The sequence below is a fragment of the Octodon degus genome, unplaced genomic scaffold (assembly GCF_000260255.1).
Source record: "Octodon degus isolate 3935 unplaced genomic scaffold, OctDeg1.0 scaffold00035, whole genome shotgun sequence".
Classification (NCBI taxonomy): Eukaryota; Metazoa; Chordata; class Mammalia; order Rodentia; family Octodontidae; genus Octodon; species Octodon degus.
Window position 1 is genome coordinate 6,945,057 of NW_004524611.1, and position 20,187 is coordinate 6,965,243.

Consider the following 20,187-nt stretch of genomic DNA (forward strand, 5'->3'; position numbering starts at 1 on the left):
CCCCTGGACTTCTTTTGAGGCATGTGGTGCTGGGGATTGAACCGCAGTCCCTGTGCTTTGCCAAGCTTGTTCCAAGTAGGTGCTTTAGACCACTGAGCCATCTCGCCAGCCCTATAATATAATATTTTTATTTTTACAGCATGTCTGAGGTCATAGTGTATGGATTTTTTTTTTCCCTCTAACATACCACAGCTATTTTCCTATATCATTAAAAATTCTACTGGTAATGTTAGAATGACAGGAGGCTTGTACCCTCCCAATACTAGGCATTCTCATTTTCTAGATCTTTGCCAATTTGGTATGTGAAAAATGTCATCTGGTCATTTTGATTTGCATTTCCTCCTCTGTAGGCATTGGCAAGGCTTAACAAACTTCATGTTTTTGTTTGAGTTTCAGTTTGTTTCTTTGTGCCTCTTGCCTGCTTAGAGTTTAAATTTTTCATATTATTTAGACAAATGCTTTACATATTTTAAGGTTATGGATATTTTATTATTTTTATAGTTAATAGTTTTTTGGTTTTTTTCATTTATGTATTTGGTACAGGGTCTTACTGTGTAGCTCAGACTTGTAATGATTCTCCTATTTTCAGCCTTCCCAGTGCTGGGATTACAGGCTTGCACCAACATACTCAAACTCAGTTGCTGGCATGGCATGTGGGATCAGGGTTTGATCCCTGGTTCTTGCACTTGCCAAAGCAGGTGCTTAGTCCACTGAGCCATCTCTTGCCAGCCCTAGTTAATAGTTTTTAACGTATCTTATTGATTTTTCCAAGGGTTTTTAAAATTTGTCTTTATAGTGCTGGGGATTATACCCTGGGCCTTGTGTGTACTAGGCGAGCAGTATACAATGTGTTGTATCTCTACTCTTTTTCTTTCTTTTTTTTTTCTTTCGAGACAGAATTTCACTGTATAGCCCAGGATGCCCTTGAACACGTGACAATCTTCCTGCCGCAGCCTCCCCAATGCTAGGATTATAGGTGTGTGCCACTACGACCAGTCTGAAAATGATGAAAATTTTAATTCTACTACTTAGTAATATTTTTCATAGGTTTTAAGTTTAGGAAAGGAATTTTCCATTTTGATATCGGGTAAATGTGCCTTTATTAATTATGTGCAGTATCATTTAATTTTTATACATTTGTGTTTCTTTTGGATGTTGCTCGTTCACACCTTTTTTTCCTTTTTGATTAGTAAACATTTTAAAGATACTATAGTAGTTAATCATTTGGTACATGTATTTTCTCCTAGTTTGTCACTTGCCTTAATTTTGTTTATGGTATCTTTATTTATATAGAAGTTTTAACTTCGTGATGTGGTCAGGTTTTTCACTACTTTGCAGCTTTTGGGTTTTTCTTATTAGCATTGTTTATTAAAATCTCTGCCATTCCAATATTTTATTTTAATTCTTTCATGTTTTGTTTGAAGTTTGTTTCACATTTTACTTTTTTAGTGTGTATGAATTTAGCTTTGTGTTTAGTGTGAGGTAGGGATCTAACCTAACTTTTTCTAAGTGGATAAGCTTTTGTTAACTCTGTTTATTGACTTGTACATGTTTAAAATGCCACAAGATTTTACTACCTGAACACATAAAGGTTCTTTCTGGATTCCCAGTTGTGTTCCAGTGATATCTGCCTGCATTTACTCCACTACCACAGTTCCCTTTTCTCCTGTGCCTTTATATGTAAATTTAATATATTATAGTCACACATGCTCATTTTTGGGTTTTTCTTATTTGTTTGCATGATTTAACTTTTTTTTTTTCTGCCCTGGGTCTGTGCACTGAGCTACATCTCTAGTACTTTGTCTGTCTGTCTATATTTATTTGGTACAAGGTCTCACTATGAAGCTTGGACTTGTAATATGCCAGTCTCAGTCTCCCCGGTGCTGTGATTACAGGCTTGCATCACCATGCCCAGTTTCAGTGTCCAACACGGCGTGCCCAGGTTCTGGGGCCAGCATGGCATGTGGTACCAGGGATTGAATGCAGGTCCTTGTGCTTGTCAGGCAAGCTCTTAGACCACTAAGCTATCTCTCCAGCCCTCTACTTATTTTATTCTGAGAGAGTTTTTGCTAAATTTCTCAGGCTAAGCTTGAATTTGTAATACTTTCTAAGCCTCCTAAATTGCTAGGATTATAGGTGTGCTCTACCATTCCTGGCAGCGTTTGCTATTTCAGGGGAGTATGTATGTTTGTATGTATGTATGTATGTATGTATGTATGTTTTTGAGATAGATCTTATTGTAATTCCGCCTAGTCTTGAACTCATTATGTAGGCCAGGCTGGCCTTGAACAGGCAGAAATCCTCCTGCCTCAGCCTCCCTGGGTGCCGGGATTACAGGTGTACACCACCGTGTCTGGCTCCTCAGGAATTTTAGATGAGTTCTAGGAAAAGTTCATATTGAGATTTTAATTTGAATTTTATTGAATTTATAGATGAATTTGGGAAGGAAGGAACTTCATTAGCCAATCTTCCCATCAAGGAACATGGTGTACCTTTTTATTCTTGAATTGCTTATTGATATCATTTTAATCTAGCTTTTCATTGTGTCTTTGCCATAAAGAAATGTATTGGAAAGATAGTTATTAGAATTCATTTGTTGGCAGAAATCTCATCAATTCTGCCCCCATGTTCATTTTGTATTCTCTTAAAGCTAAAGAGACTTTACTAGTGTATAGGAGGCATATGTACTAAGGGTCTTGTTATAATTGGCCCTGTATTGTGGTTGTTTTTTCTTTTTTTTTTTTTTTTTGGTGGTACCAGGGATCAAACTCAGGACTTTGAGTTTGTCAGGCAAGCACTTATTCTACTGAGCTGTTTCACCCAGCCCAGTGATTGTTTTTTCTTAATGTCATTAGTTATTAAGGACTAATTACTGAACTTTTACTTTTTTTTTGTTGGACATGAATGTTTTCAATTTTTTGATAATATAAATTGGTGTAGTAAATTACTCATGTTTTATTTTTAAAAGTTCCAGAAAGTTTTTTTTTTTTTTTTTTTTCTTCTTTACGTAGAGGCTAGGGAGATAGTTTGGTGGTCCAAGCACCTGCCTGACAAGCACAAGGACCCAAGTTGTATCCCTGGTACTGCAGGCCTTGCCGGCCTTGGGCATGTCTGCTGGCCCTGAAACTGGGTGTGTTGGTGCATGCCTATAATCCCAGCACTGGGGAGACTGAAACAGGAGGATCACTCTGAGTCCGAGCAGTTTAGTGAGACCCTATAAAAAACAATTTTTTTTTCTTCAGATAATACATAATTGTTGCAAAAAAAATTCATAGAGGCCAGCCTAGGCAACTTAGTGAGATCCTGATACCCCTCCCCCTCTCCCAAGAAAGAGAAAAAAGCCCTAAAACCCTTGGCAATAAGAATCATTAATTGATGAGCCAGTTGCTAATTGTTATTTTAACCTACATCAAATAAATGAATGTGCTTTGTAAAAAAAAAGTACACATATTTTACTTTTGAGATACAGGTCTCAGAGCAGAACATACAGGTTTGAAATTAAAGTTTTATTTTGTTTTATATTTGTTTATTTATTTATGGTGGTACCAGAGGTCGAACTCAGGACCTTGTGCTTGCTAGGCAAGTACTTATTCCACTGAGCTGTCTCCCTGGCCCCAGAAAGTTTTAAATCCCAATTCTTCCTTCTCTTACTTTTCTCTATGATATTGGACTGATGACTGAAGTCTGTATTTCACTTATTTGTTTTTGTTTTTGCAGAACTGGGGATTGAACTCAGGCCCTTGCGCTTGCCAGGCTGGGGATTGAACTCAGGCCCTTGCGCTTGCCAGGCAGGCGCTTATTCTACTGAGCTATCTCCCTGGCCCCTGCTTCACTTATTTGTTAAATGAAATCAGGATAACACCTGCCACAGCAGATGTAAGCATGGGTATATTTAGTACATAAGCAATCAACTAAGGGGTGTCTATTCCTAGTTTTTAAATTCTTTTGTTTCAGAGTTCTTTGTTTTGTTTTGTTTTTGAGACAGGATCTCACTGTGTAGTCCAGGCTGGCCTTGAACTCCCTGTGTAGTGTCATGCTGGCCTTTAACTCACTATGTAGCATTCATGCTGTCCTTGAACTTGTAGTGATCCTTCTGCCTCAGCCTCCTGAGTGCTGTTTATTTATTTAAATATAGGGCTTTGTATATGCCAGGAAAGTGCTCTACAACTGAACTAGTCTTTTCCAGCCTTACATTTTATTTTAACTATGACTTGGGCACCAAACTACAGGATGGAAGACTAGAAAGAGCCTAGTTGGTTTGTGTGAGAACGTTGGTTAAGCTTAAATTGTTTCAAACTACCACACCATGAGATGACCCCCTTCATCTCTTCCATTCTCAAACATGATGTAATGTTTTGCCTGAAGTCTCAGCAAAGCTTGATTTAACTGTAACCAGAGAGAGCCCATTTGCCTTGGTTGACTGCTGATCAGGGCCTGGCCACCTGCCCTGGGTCTTCTCTGCCCAAGTAGTAGGTTTGGCCCTGGCTGGGATAGAGTGGGGGTGTGGGTGAGTCTTCTCATACCATTCCAGTCACGTGGATGAGGCAGAAAAGTGAGCCTGCACCTGTGTGTTGACCTTTTAACAGTGATTCTCCCCAGTTGCACAGACTCACTCAGTGTTTTTAGATCTGCCCTGGTCCTTCTTGGGACTCACACAGAAGAGCAAGAGGGAGTCTTCATTCTGCTTGTCAAAGAGAACATGTAAAAAAAGCATCCGGCCATTCTCAGGAGTGTCGCGTTCTTCCACATCCTCCTTCCCCTGCCATTGCTCAAGTCAACCAGAAAGGTGGAGTAAAAACTGGCTTGCTGAGTATTAACACATATCTGTGTCCTCCCTAATGATACATCAGTTTATTACTCATGAGATGTTCTTTTCCCTTGCTTAATGGTTTGTGACGTGTTCCTTGTTTTTCCTCCCACCCCTTGAATCCTTCCTTTTTTATTCTCCTGTACCTGGCCTTTCAATGTTATAGACCAAGGATCTGCTCTAGGAGCTCCTGTCACTCTTCATTGTCCATCTCTTTGATCAGATCCATGTCTATGGCTTCTTTAAGGGTGAATCCAGGCATTTTTATCTCCATCCCGCATCTCTTCTTGGAGCACTTGTTTATGTATTTCTTGGTTCTTTCAGAAGTTCTTGATATTCAGCATGTCCAAGAATTAATTCATAGCTTCCTGTAAAAATGTTTGCTATCAGTGAAAGGCATCGCTTCCCAAGCAGTTGTGCAAGCCAGAAACCTATGCTTTATCTGTGATTCTGCCTCGGCTGTGCCATATCCAGTCAGTCACTAGGTCCAATGGTTTGTTTTCAAACTTTATTTATTTATTTATTTATTTTTTTGGTGGCTGGCTCAGCCAGGCCTGGGGGCGGGGCTGGCACTGCATGTGGTGCTGGGGACCAAAATGCCGTCCTTGTGCTTGCCTTAGATTGCCTAAGCAGGCGCTTTGGACTGCTGAGCTGTCTCACCAGCCCTGTTTTCAGCCTTTTAAAATTGTGAACTATATCATTGCATATGGAAAAAAATCACTGAACTGTGCATCTTGTTGTAATGTTTACAAAGCTTGATCCTTATAACCAACATTCAGGTCTTTAAATGAACAATTGTCAACACCCTAGAAAGCCCTCCTTAGCCTCTTTCCATCAACCATACTCTTCGTCCTTGTCAAAAGTAAACTTTGATCTATTTTTTTTTAGTGGCTGGCTCAGCCCGCCCTGGAGGCGGGGCTGGCATAGCATGTGGTGCAGGGGATCAAACCATGGTCCCTGTGCTTGCTAAGCTTGCCTAAGCAGGTGCTTTAGACCACTGAGCTATTTCCCCCACCAAAAAAAGGTAAACTTTGTTTCAACTTTTATGACCACTTTCTTTTCTAACCAAGATCACATCATAACTTGGTAGTTTAGTTTTTGTCTGCTCTTGAAGCTTGTATAAATGGAACTTTTTAGTTTGTTTTCTTTACTTGGCTGCTTTCACTGAGTGACTCAGTGACTTTCATTGTGACTCAATCCACATTTATAAAGCTATAGTTTATTCATTAGCCATTGCTGAATAATATTCCAGTATATGAATATGTCACAGTTGATTTGTTCATCTTTTTGATGGACATTTAAACTGTTGCCAGTTTGCAAAAGTGTGAACACTGTTCCTATAAACATTTCTGGACATCTTCAGTTTCTGTTGGTAATGCTATCTTCAAGATGATTGCCTTAGTTTACATTCCTACCAGTGGAATGTGAGACTTTCTGATTATGCACCTCTCTGCCAAACCTTGGAATTATCAGCCTGTTAAATTTTATTAACTGTTCTGTTACATATGTAATGTGTTTTTATATGTGTAAATGAGCTATATTTTATAATACACTAAAAAGCAATAAAATGGCAAAAATCTCACATGTACAACTTGAATATTTTTCCTGTGTATGTTTCTATGTATAGTCATTACTTGCATAAAAATGTAGTACATTTCTTTCACCCTATCAAGTTTTCTTGTGCTCTGTCCCAGTCAGAAGCTTCTCTTCTGACCATACTGCCTTACCTGTCTTTGAAACTTCATCTAATTGGGCTGATACAGTATGTATTTCTTGTGTCTGGCTTTTACTCAGCATAAAGGTTTTTGTAATTCATTAAAGTTGTTGGTTGTCTCAGTTTTTCTTTAAGCTCTAACTTATGTTGAATGATTATATTACAATTGCTAATTCACTTTCTTACTGATTTGTTTCTAGGGTATAGCTATTGTGAATTAAACTGCCAGGACCATTGCCTTGCAAGTCTCTTAGGCATATATCCAGAGGTTCATTTCTGGGTCAGAGAATAGGTATTAGAAACCAGGGAGTAGTTTCCCAAAATGGTTATACTACTTAACATTATTCTTTGGCTTTAATTTGCTTTTCTCTGATTAGTAAGCTTGAGGATCGTTTTTTTTTTTAAACATATGCTTGAGGAAAGAGCCTCTTTATTCTTTTTTTTTTGGGTGGGACCAGGGATTGAACTCAGGCCCTTGAGTTTGCCAGGGAAGCACTTAGTCTACTGAGCCATCTCCCCGGCCCCGAGGATCCTTTCTTATGCTGTTTTAGCCATTTGGATATTTTCTATTTGAAACACATTGTTGACCTTTTTTTTTTTTCCTTTCTTTTTTTCACCCATTCCCCTACCCTCCCTCCCTTCAGCCCTCTTTCAGTTAGTTTTTGGCCTCTTTCTCTCTCACGTGTATTGTCTTTGTGTTACTGATTACAGGCAGAGCCTCCCTCCCATCCCTGACTCCCATATCTAAATTGCAGATAATTTTACTCTTTGGCTTGTATTGCCTTTTTCTTCTTTTAAAGGCTTGGGGATTTTCTTTGTTTTTTGTAGAACTGGGGGTGAAACCCGGGGCCTCATGCATGGTAGAAGTGCTCTACCACTAAGCTACATTCTTAGTCTTTTTATTGTTGCTGTTATTTTATTTTGAGACAGCATCTCACTAAGTTGCCCAGGTTGACCTCAAATCTTGCATTTCTCCCACCTCAGCCTCTTGAAGTAACTGGGATTATGGGTTAAGGTATCTTTATTAATCAAAAATCTTTTTTTTTTTTTTTTTTTTGGGTGGAACCAGGGATTGAGCTCAGGCCCTTTCGCTTGTCAGGCAAGCGCTTATTCTACTGAGCCATCTCCCTGGCCCCCGAAATTCTTAATATAATTAATATATCAAACTTTTCCTTTCAAGATATTTTTATTCTGGTGTGAATATCATCTGTTATTTTCTATTATTATCTACCTTTTTTATGTATTTAGTACAGGGTCTCACTACACAGATTGGACTTATAGTGATCCTTCCTGTTTTTCAGCTTCCCAAGCACTGGGATTACAGGCCTGTGCCACCATGCCTGGTCTCAGTATGCCCCAGGGGTGGGGCTGGCACAGCAGGCCAAGGATCGAACCCCTGGTCCCTGTGTCTGCCTAGGCAGGTGCTTTAATTCACTGAGCTATCTGGCTGACCCTTGTTTACCTTTCATGTTTCAAGCAGTTTTGTTGGTATGAAGTGGCTTAATTATTATTACTATTTTTTTTTTAATGAAATCAGAGATTGTTCTTTTTTTTTCCCCCTGGCAGAACCAAGGATTGAACTCAGGCCCTTGCACTTGTGCTTGCTAGGCAAGCACTCATTCTACTGAGCCATCTCTCCAGCCCCTTGGCTCAATTATTTATCCTCTATTTCTATATGTTTACTATTACTGTGGTACAATTTTTTTTTTTTTTTTTCTTTTTGCAGTACCAGTGATTGAACTCAGGGCCCTGCGCTTACCAGGCAAGCACTTATTCTACTGAGCTATCTCTCCAGGCTTGTTGCACATTTTATTGAAAAGATTACTCCTGCTGTGCAGAGCCACCTTTAGCACAAGTCAGGAATGTACAAGGGCTTGCTTGGGCTCTCTTAACTCCAGTCTTTTTTTTGTGGGGGGGACCTAGTTCCCATTTTCTTCTTTCAGGAGTTCTCAAAGTGTGGTGTGGCAAACATAAGGTTTCTGAGAAAGTCTGCCAGGTAAGAGCTACTATACTTTTGTAGCAACATCAAGGTGCAGTTTGCCTTATTCTCTTGCAGTATATGGTAGGATTTTTCAAGAGGTGCATGGTATGTGATACTGAATGTGTGAGCAGATAGGAATATCCACCTGCCTTCTATTAGTCCAGGCATTAACAAGATTTATAGAACAGTACTATTCTTTTAAATTTTTTTTTAGTTATTATTTTTTCCATCAAAAATATTATTGATGGGGGCCGGCAAGATAGCTCAGAGGACTAAGCACCTATTTAGGCAAGTGCAGGGATCAAGGGTTCAATCCCTGGCAGCACATACTGTGCTGGCTCTGCCCTGGGTGCAGGTGCACTGAGCCTGAGACCAAGTCCGGGTGTTGGGTGTGGTGGCACATTTCTATAATCCCAGCATGGGGAGACTGAAGACAGGAGGATCACTGTGAGTTGGAGCTGTGTAGTGAGACCCTGTACCAAATACACACATGTGCACACACACACATTAGCATGTTGTGGTTTTCTTATTTTTAAGTGAGTAAATATTTAAATCTAATTTATCTAACCCATGTAAGTTAAAGCTCTTAGAGCTTAATAACATATAAAAAGCTAGGCATAGTGGTGCATGCCTGTAGTCACAGCACTTGGGAGGCTGAAACAGGATTGCTGTGAGTTTGAGGCCAGCCTTGGCAAGACCCTATTACAAAAATAGAGTGAAACAGTCTTTCCCCAAAATAATTTACAGAAATGTAAGATCAAAAGGTTTGAGAATCACTACCTGTCCCCTCAAAACTGGGGATTGAACCCGGGGCCTCATGTGTGCTAGGAAAGTGCTCTACCACTGAGCTATCCAATTAGTCTTTCTTAATTTTTATTTTTTAAAACTTTGAGACAAGATCTTACTAAACAAAACTAAACAAAAAAGGGGATACAGATGAATGTCCATTTTGTATCTGTGTATTCAAAATGGTTAGGATAAATATATAGTTACATTTTCTTAATGAATAGATTTGTTCTAATAGTGTTTGTAAATAGGATATCATGTCTGCATCTTGTACAGCAAATAACCACTAGGAAGAATGTATGCAATGTGTTAATTATTGAAACTGTCCTACCAATTTGGTTTGAAACTGTCTCATTGCTATTTGTTTCTCAATAAAATTATGGGGGAAAAAAAAAAGACCTTACTAAGTTGCCCTAGTTGACTTTGAACTTGTGATTCTCTTGCCTTGGCCTCCCAAGTAGCTAGGGTTATGTTTGTACCACTCTGCCTGGCCCTATTCTAGTTTTAGTTTTTTGGGTGTGTGTGGGGGTGGGTGGGTATTTGATACAGGGTCTCACTATGCATAGTGAGCCTCCTGTGTTCGGCTTCCCCAGTGCTGGGATTATAGGTGTGTGCCACCATGCCATCTCAGTGGCCGGTAGTTTTATGATTCCTTATAACTAATATATGATAAGTCTTAGCTGCCGCTTGACTCCTTACATTTTCTTACACATTTTACGATCAGTTTGTGAGATTCCATAAGTATACCTGTTAGAACTTCAACTGAAAATGTGTTGACTTTTCTAATTCATAGACATTTTACTCCATGCAGTTTTGGCTTTCATTTTTTTTCTCAATGTTGTCACGCTTTTTTTTTTTTTTCCCCAAGACAGAACTTTTCTGCGTAGTCCAGGTTGACCTCATTGTGTCACCCAGGCTGTCCTTCACATCCTCCTGGGTCAGCCTCCAGAGTCCTGGGGTTACAGGTGTGCACCACCATGCCCAGCTCTGTTACACTTTTTTTTTTTCTTTCCTTTTTTAAAATGTATTTTAGTACAGAGACTACAGGGTCTCACTACACACATTGGATTTGTAGCAATCCTTCTGTTTTCAGCCTCCCAGGCGCTGGGGTTACAGGCATGCACCACCACCCCCAGTCTCAGTCAGCCTCTCAGCATGCCCCTGGGGCAGGGCCAGCACAGCATGCTGGGGATTGAACCCTGGTACCTGCCCCTAGCTAAGCATGCACTTTTAGTCTGCTGAGCTATTTGGCCCTCTGTTAAACTTTTATATAGAAATTTTACATGTTTTCCTAACAAAATTTTTAAAGAAAATAACTACTTTGATTGCTTGTGTTTTGCTGTTTTTTTAAGACAGGGTCTTGTTTTGTAGCTTAGGCTGGCCTTGAACTCACTATGTAGCCCAGGCTGGCTTCAACTTGAGGTGATTCTCATGACTGCTGGGGATTACAGGTGTGTGCCACCATGCCTCACTAGTAATTCTATTTTGAAATATATTTAAGAACTACTAAGAAAGTGAAGGATACCTTCCAAAAATATTATAAAACATTACAAAACATAATTGAATGAATGCTAAATCAAAACCTTTTTTGAATAGGATATCTTTTATTGAAAAGATGTTAATGTACTGTGCAATTACCATATTTGTAGTTAGATAGTTATTTGAAACTTTTATTTTTTTTGTCTTTGAGACAGCATTTCATTATGTAGTTCAGGCTGGTCTTGAACTCAGTTTGTAGCCCAGGCTGGCTTCAAACTCAGGGTGATCATTCTGCCTCAGCCTCCTGAGTACTGGGATGACAGACATGCACCTCAGTGCCTGACCTAGATATGTTTTAAAATTGATGACATCTTTCAATCACGTCTATCTGTGGGTAACCATGAAATTTTAGGCACATCTTTTTTTGGGGAATGGGGGAGCGGAACCAGGGATTGAACTCAGGCCCTTGTGCTTGCCAGCCAAGTGCTTACTCTGCTGAGCTATCTCTCTGGCCCCTTTAGGAACATCTTAACTGGTTTATTTTACTCATTTTTCTTTCATTTTTAACATAATTCATTTTTGTTTTTCTGCCTTTTGGGGTTTTTTTGCTTGTTGGTTTTTGGCAGAACCAAGGATTGAACTCAGGCTCTTGCACTTGCCAGGGAAGCATTTATTCCACTGAGCCATCTCCCTGGCCCTTTTTTGTCTTTTTGGGACTGGGTCTCACTATGCAGTTCAGGCTGACCTTGAACTCACTGTGTAGCCCAGGCTGGCTTCAAACTCATGGCAATCCTCTTGCTTCAGCCTCCCAAATTCTGGGATTACAACCTGGGATTATAGGCATGTGCTACCAGGTGGGCCACAATTCATTTGTGATCTGAAATCAAAACAGTGTCCAAGCCAGCTGTAGTGGTGCACACCTGTGCACCAGTACTCTGGGAGGCTGAGGAGGATTGCAAATTCCAGCGCAGCTTGGGCAGTGTAATGATTTAGAAAGCAAAATTAAAGAATGATAGAAGGAAATGGAGATAGAGCTTTTGCAAGTGGAAAGGGGACTAAGGAATCAAGGGTAAAGGGAAGGGGAGAGGAGAAATAAAAAAGATTGAGGATGTATTATATATGAGTACTAAATGCCCACAATGAGTGTAAACATTGTGTGTTGTAAATGTGAGCTAAAGAGAATAGCAGTAATAATGAAAATGGGATCTAGAAACAGGAAAGTGGGTGGGGAGAGGAAAGGGAATAAAGAAGGACCAAAGCTGTATTTGTACCTGCTCTCTGTGATACATGCATAATTCATATTTTGTAAAAATGTACTAATAAAATGAAATTTATTCATTTCTTTATTTATTTATTTTTGGTGGAACCGGGGATTGAACTCAGTTCCTTGCGCTTGCTAGGGAAGCGCTTATTCCACTGAGCCATCTCCCCAGCCCCATAAAATGAAATTTAGAGGGGGAACATTATCTTTGTGATGGTCCAGATCTATAAATTGGGTAATCCCAAATGTCTTTTTTTTTTGTACTGGCAATGGAATTCACAACCTTGTGCTTCTCAGACAGGTGTTTGTACCACTGAGCTATCTCCCTAGCCTTGATTGTAAAGTTTATATGAAAAGCAAAATGAAATTTTTCATAAAAAATTATAAATTCAGTGTTTGTGTAGAGGGGATTAGGGTTATCAAACCTTCAAAGTTCATATTAATTCATGTTTACTTGGACATCAAGTGTCCGAGTAAACAGGTCATCATTAGAACATAGTTACTAAAGTAGCCTATTTATAGAAATCCATGATTTGGTAAGATGAAAACAGTGAATTCTTAAATGAGTAATATTGGGTTAGCTGAACAGTTATTTGAAAGACTCTGGTTGTTATCACTTTAAAAAAATCTTCAGGGGCTGGGAGGTAGCTCAGCAAGTGGCATAAGCACCTCCCGGGCAAGTGCAAAGTCCTGAGTTGATCCCTGGTTAAAAAATAAATAAATAAATTATATTATATTATATTATATTATATTATATTATATTATATTGACCAAGTGTGGTGGCACATGCCTGTAATGTTAGCACTCTGGAGGCTAAGGCAGGATGATTCCCATAGGTTTGAGGCCAGCCTGGATTACAAGGCAAGATCATGTCTCAAAAATTTAAAAATAAGTAATTTTTTCAAAAGAAGGGCCGGCCAAATAGCTCAGAGGATTAAAGCACCTGCTTAGGCAGAGCACAGGGACTGGGATTTGTTTCCTGGCACCACATGCCGTGCTGGCCTTACACCCAGGGCATGCTGAGACAGCGATTGAGACTGCACATGGTGGCTTGCTTCTGTAATCCCAGCACTTGGGAGGCTGAAGACAGGAAGGATCACTGCAAGTCGGATCTGTGTAGTGAGACCTGTAGACCCTGTACTAAACACATTAAAAAAAACATAGATATTCTAGGTTGAACTCAATAAATGTGCATACACAAAAGTAGCTGCCATTTGGATCAAGATAGAGACTACCTCCAGAACCCCAGATTCTCCGTTATGCTCATCCTACTGCATCACCCCCAACGGTAACAACTTTTCTTACCTCTGTCCATACATTAGTTTTTTGACACAAGAGTCTCCTTATGCAATTTACACTGGCCTTGAACTCAGTGTAGCCCAGGCTGGCCTCAAGCTCAAGGTGCTCCTCCTGCCTCAGCCTTCCAAGTACGGGGATTACAGACATATGCCATCATGCCCAGCAGTTTTGCCTGTATTTGGTCTTCAAATAAATTAAAGGTTATAGCCTCTTTTGTTTACCATCATGTCTATGAAATTTATGTTTCGTGTTTCAGTTTTTTATTGTTGTGTAGTATTTTTGTTTAAATATGCCACATTTATCTGTTCTGTTGATGGAAATTTTAATTTCTGGTTTTGGCTAAAATGAATAAAACTACTAAGAACGATCTTGTATATGATTGATGAACATAAGCACTCATTTTCTGTTAAAATTCAGGGAAACTGCTGTCACATGTTACACTTATGTTCAGTTTTAGTATATCGTGTGATACATTTTGCCAAAGTGGTTGTTCCAGTTTACATTCCCACCAGTATTATGTGAGAGTTTATTTGTATTTATGTTTTATAAAATCCCAGAAACTATCAAGAAAGTGAGTTTACATGAAGGTAGACAACTCATTGTATAGTAAAAACTAGAATAACATTGAAATTCTAATGATGAACAAAAAATATTTGCTAGGCATCATGTTCAAAGGGTTAATTTAAAAATAAACAAAAACCGGGCGGTGGGTTATGGGGAAGATCAGCTCAAGGACAATGAGCACAGGCTAATCACACAGTTAAGAGGATGTCAGCTAGCTCTTACACATATGTGATGACTTAATTTCAGTCATGGGAGAAAAAGAAATTTAATTTCTATTGAAAGCTTTTTTAATGTATCAGGTTGGCCAGAGTTAAAAAGTTTGACTTAACTGTCAGGTAAAGTATAGGGAAATAGGGGGCCGGGGAGATGGCTCAGTGGAATAAGCGCTTCCCTGGCAAGCACAAGGGCCTGAGTTCAAACCCCGGTTCTGCCAATTAAAAAAAAAAAAAAAAAGTATAGGGAAATAGCTAATTCTATATACTAATGATAGAATTCTAAATTCGGTTGGAGCACTTTAATATATCAAGATTATGAATGCATATACCTCAAGAGTAATATGAATTAATTATGATGTATTTACACACTGGTATGTTATATAAGAAAAATGAAAGAGTTAAAATTTATTCAATATATGTGAGGGCTGGGGATATAGCTCAGTGGTACAAGCACCTGCCTGGCAAGCACAAAGACTTGAGTTCAATTGCTGATTAAAAAAAACAAAGAAACCAAAAACGTAATATATGTGAACCTTACAAATGTAATGTTGAAATGCCCATACACAAAAATATGTTTAGAAGCAGGCAAAATTAACGTATGTTGTTAGAGGTCAGGGTCATTACATACTTGAGGAACTCACTGGTAGGTAGGAGGAAGGGCTTCAGAGGTGTGTCAACCTCTGCTTCCTGTCTGGATTGCTGGTTCCTTGGTTCAGTTACTTTAGAAAATTTATCAAGTTCCAAAATTAGGGTTTGTGTATTTTCTTGAACATATGCTGTACAGGGATTGGTTTTAGGGCCCCCTGTGACCATGGATGTTCAAGTCCTTCATAAAATGGCACAATATTCATCTCTTTTTTTTTCTTTTCTTTTTGAGACAGGGTCTCACTATGCCATTCAGATTAGTCTTGAGTTCACTGTAGCCCATGCTGGCTGTGAACTCACAGCAGTCCTCATGGTTCAGCCTCCCAAGTGCTGGGATTATAGGCATGTGCCATGATGCCCAGCAGAATGGCACTGTATTTGGATATAACCTGCATACATCCTCATGTATACTTTACATCATCTGTAGATAACATAATACAGTGTACTGTCCAGGGCATAATGGTCTGTATATGTTCAGTGCAAAAATGTTTGCTGTGTTTGGTTTAATAGGCAGATGTAGAACTTGCAAATACAAAATGACAACTGCAGTCAACGTTTTTATATAAAAAACAGTATGCATACATGCAGTAACACAAAGAATGCACATATGTTTTTAATCTATTCTAGGCATGTCACACACATGCACACCCACATATATGTAGGAGTTAAATAATATGAAGATAGTTAATGATGTGTTTGTAATCATAAAATTTTGTATAAAACCTAATTACCCATCAGAGAACTAGGAAAATAATCAGGAATATAGTTATACAGTGAATTAACAGTAATTTCATGCAAACTAACTTACAAAATCTCTGTGATACACTGCATGTTAAGACCAAAATACATGAATGATGTAGGTCATGTGTCGTTATTCATGTGTGGGCTTCTGAGTTATATACAAGCATACATAAACAGTTCATCAGGAAGGGTAGAGGAATGTTGAACTGGCTTTCTGAGGAATGCATGGACCGTTGGAAGGGACAATTAGGAGGTGCTTTACTCTATAGTATTTTGTGACTTTAAAACAATATAATTGTAAAATGCACACAACTATCCTAAATGTTTTGTAGTATACAGTTCAGTATGTTAAGTGTAATTACAGTATTGTTTATCCAGTCTCCAGGACTCTTAATGGATGTGAGTCCATGAAGCAGCATCTGTTCCTCCCACTGGAGGTCACCATTTTACTTGATCTGTTAAGGGCTGACTCTACATACTTCATAGTGGTGGAATCATAGTAATTGTCTCCTCCCCTCCCCCGTACAGAGAATCAAACTCAGGACCTTGTGCTTGTGCTTGCCAGGCAGGCGCTGTGCCAGATCTATATCCCCGGTTTCAGTAATTGTCTTTTCATGACTGGTTCGTGTCACTTAGCACATTGTCATCAGGATTCATTCATATTATTTTGTGACTTTTGAATTCTGTATTTTGTTAATTTATTGCATTTACTTATATTGACAAGGTCTTGCTATGTTTAGTTTAGACTGCCCTGAGCTCTCTGTGTAGCCCACGCTGGCCTCAAACTCATAATTCTCCTGTCTCAGTCTCCCGAGTGCTGGGATTATGGATGTGTGCGACCCAACCCAACATTATCTATTTTTTTAAAAAATCAACATAAGATGAAAAGTTGAGAGCAGGTGTGCATTATTCAGTTTAACCAGTATTAAATGGCTTTTGGTGGCAAAACGACTTTATGTCAAAAGTCCCAATTGAAGCCTGATTTCTTTTTCTTTTTTCAACAATAGATGCTAACCAAAAATGTAGGCTCCAGGCTCCAGGCTTTTGAACTTGCTCCTCAGTAGCTTTCCCCTTCAGGTTGGCTACCTACCGTTGGCCCTGTGTTCCATGTGTGCCTCTTAGCCCCTGGCACAGTCTGGTTCTATGCCAAAGGCCGTGCTTCCTCTCTGCAGCTCTGTCCTGCATCTCTGACCTGAAAGAGAAGTCGTTTTTCATTCTGCTAGCTTTTCACTGCTGTGTTGAGATCATTATTCTCAAGCTCTCTGCAGTAATCTTGTTTCCTGTCAGTGGAAACTCATCCTTTCCAGCAGGATCTGTGGGAAAAGTAAAAAGGAAATGCTGAAGTTTTTGGGAGGACTGTACGCCATTAATTAGAGTAGAGGGGTCAGGCAGGCCGTAGGTGCAGGACATGTGACTTGTTTCTCAAAGTGCCAGTTTGACCTTGTAGCCTGCAAGCGTAGCTGGAGCTGTGAGCAAGAGGTGTGCACTGGGCCGGGGAGATGGCTCAGTAGATTAAGCGCTTCCTTGGGAAGCTCAAGGGCCTGAGTTCAATCCCCGGTTCCACCAAAAAAAAAAAAAAAAAAAAAAAGGTGTGCATTTACAAGATGGCTTCTCATGTATAAGCCTTCTCTGTGTAATAAATAGTGTAAAGAAGATAGCGCAGAATATAATTATTAACATTGTAATTAAACTTCTGTAGTGTGTAAGTTACAGTTTGTTTTAACATGTAGCTGATTACATTTTGTAGTTTGTGTTCCCTGTACTGTGTTTTATTCCTGAATGAAGAATGACAGGCCAGTTACATATGGTATTTAATTATAATCAGAGGGGTAGGAGAATTATAAGAAATTAGTGTCAAATCAAGAGTTGAGCAAATTCTAAAAAAAAGTGAAAACATTTTAGATGTTACATAGGCAGAGTTGGTTTGGGGCAAATCCTTTAGATATGAAATTGAAGAACTGCTAGTTGACATCTTAATAATCTTACTCTGTGCAGCAGTGATGCAGTAATAAGGGCTAGATCTACCTTAGTAATTGAGAGAGTAGAAAGCTAGACAGTGTATGAAATAGCTGTTTACAGACACCGGGTAACAGACACAATGGGCTGTGATTACTAGAAAAAAGGAAACTTGATGAACTCTGGTGGCTCTATTATTTGGGGTCCCTGCAGGGTCTAGCATAGTGATGGGGAACTGAAACCATCTAGTGGTCTTGTTGACCTGAGGACCCAGAAGGAAAGTTTTTGGGGGAGTGAAGGGGTAGGTGGGGGCAGCCCTAACTTGAGAGCAGATTACCTGAGAGGAGGAGGATAGATGGACAGAGAGAGCTCCAGAGGTATGCAGAGGGGTCTCTCAGTCTAGTTGAGCCGAGATCTATGTATGCATAAGACAAAACCACTGTAGGCTAGAGAAAAGCAATAGACTGAATGATTCCTACAACTTCTGCAGCTGGAAATAGTGTTCCTGTAGCCAGGAAAAAACCAAAACTAAAACCCACACTGTGTATATTTACAGGGTAGCAGAATGGCATTGTCCTTTAACAAGGCTATGTTAGCCCTAAATTAAAAGCTGCTGCACCCACCCTCACAGTACAAAAGCAATCTTGAAGGAGCCATCTGGTTATAAGATACTTTACAGTGTGGCAGAACAGAATCTTAACACTATTTAAAGGACGACAGCAAAATCCAGCACCCAAGAAATAAAACTCAGAGTTTGCCATTCAATGCAAAATTACCAGCATGCAAAGAACTAGGAAAATGTGACTTAAAAGCAAGAGGAAGATGATAGGAATGATAGAATTAAGAGAGGTATTAAAATGTTCTTTTTTAAAAAAATTATTTATTTGTGTGTGTGTGTGTGTGTGGCCAGCTCAGCCCACCAGGGGGCGGGGCTGGCTGGCATGTGGTGCTGGGGGATTGAACCGTGGTCCCTGTGCTTTGCTAAGCTTGTTCTAAGTAGGTGCTTTAGACCGCTGAGCCATCTCACCAGCCCTCTTTTTGTTTAAGAAGTAAAAAATTCTTACCTTAAAAAATGTTTTATCTTGACAAGAAGAAAGGAAAAAATGTAAAATAAACAGCTCTTGTAAAATTGGAAATGAGATTGAAAATGCACTGATGGGTCAACAGTGGGCGTTAACTAAGTGCAAGGTGGTGAACTTGAAGATAGCAATAGAAACTCTTAAAATAAGAGACAGAAAAAAATAGCAAAATTAATTAGAGGTTCGGTGACTATGACAGAGGCAATAGGGACAAGAATAATCTAATATTCATGTATTTGAAGGCCCAGAAAAGAATGGTAAAGGATAGAAAAAACTTTTTAGGGGCTGGGGATGTGGCTCAGTGGCACACTGCCTGCCTGGCAGATGTGAGGTCCTGAGTTTGATTTCCAGTACCAAGAAAAACAAAACAACCCCAGAAAACTTTTTAAACTAATGATAAGAAATTCGTTAAGTTCAGTGAATTTACAAATACAGATTCAAGAAGCTCAACAGATTGCAAGAATAAACGTAAAGGAAGCCACACCAAGTTTCATTACAGTGGTGCCTCTGTTCATGAAAAATTCTTACACAATTTTGGGGATACCGGACGTGTTCTTGGGATTAGTGGTGATGGTCTGTAATAGCACAGAAGATAGGGGGATATAGAAGTCATTGTATTCTATCTGTCTCTTTCTCTCATGGTGTACTATAGAAGACTGATAAGTTAAACATAAAATCTAGAGCAACCACTCCAAAAACAGGTATAGTTAATAAACAGGTAGAGCCAACAAACCGGTATAGCTAATAAGTAGTGGAATTGATTTACATAGCACATTCATTTAATCCAAAAAAAAAATGCATGGAAGAGGAAATAAGGTAGGAAGCACAGGCAAGACAAATAGAAAATAGACAGCAAGGCAGTAGATTTTAGCCCATCCTTTCAGTAAATGCAAATGGTGTTTGAAAATTCAGTCAAATTAGGTCTTTTTTTTTTTTTAAGTTTTTCTTCCTGTTTTTGAGATAATGTCTTGCTATGTTGCCCAGGATAATTTCAAACTTGTGAGCTGAAACAATCCACCTCAGCTTCCTGAGTAGCTGTGACTATATAATGTATGGGTTTTATTTATACTTTTTTCAGTAAGTTAAAAAATATATATATAAAGCCTCTCTTTTTACAGCCATTAACTTTTTTTTTTGAGACAGGGTCTCTGCAGCTCAGCCTGGCATTGTATAGTCACAGCTACTCAGGGTAGCTATGTAGCCCAAACTGGCCCCGAACTCATAATGATTGTGCCTTAACCTTCTAAGGGCTGGGATTACAGGCATGATTTTTCATAATTGATTTTGGTTTTTGTTTGTTTTGAGACAGGGCCTCACTATGGAGTCCAGGCTGGCCTTGAAATCATTATGGAGTCCAGGCTGGCCTTACATTTGTAGCAGTCCTCCTGCCTTGGCCTCTTGAGTACTGGTAATATAGGTGTGTGCTACCATGCCTGCCTTAGGCTTAGCAAATTTACTGTAGTAAACTACATTTAATAATTTGTGTTCCTGCTATGTATACATGAGAATGCCCAACTTTTTTTTTTTCATCTTTGTCTACATATGTTTAAATTGCCAGTTGGCTTTTTAAAAAAAATTGTCAATAACTTGGTTTTTCCCACTCTGCTACTTACTGGATAATTTCTTAATCTTTGAAGTTTGAAATTTCTGGGCTGGTGAG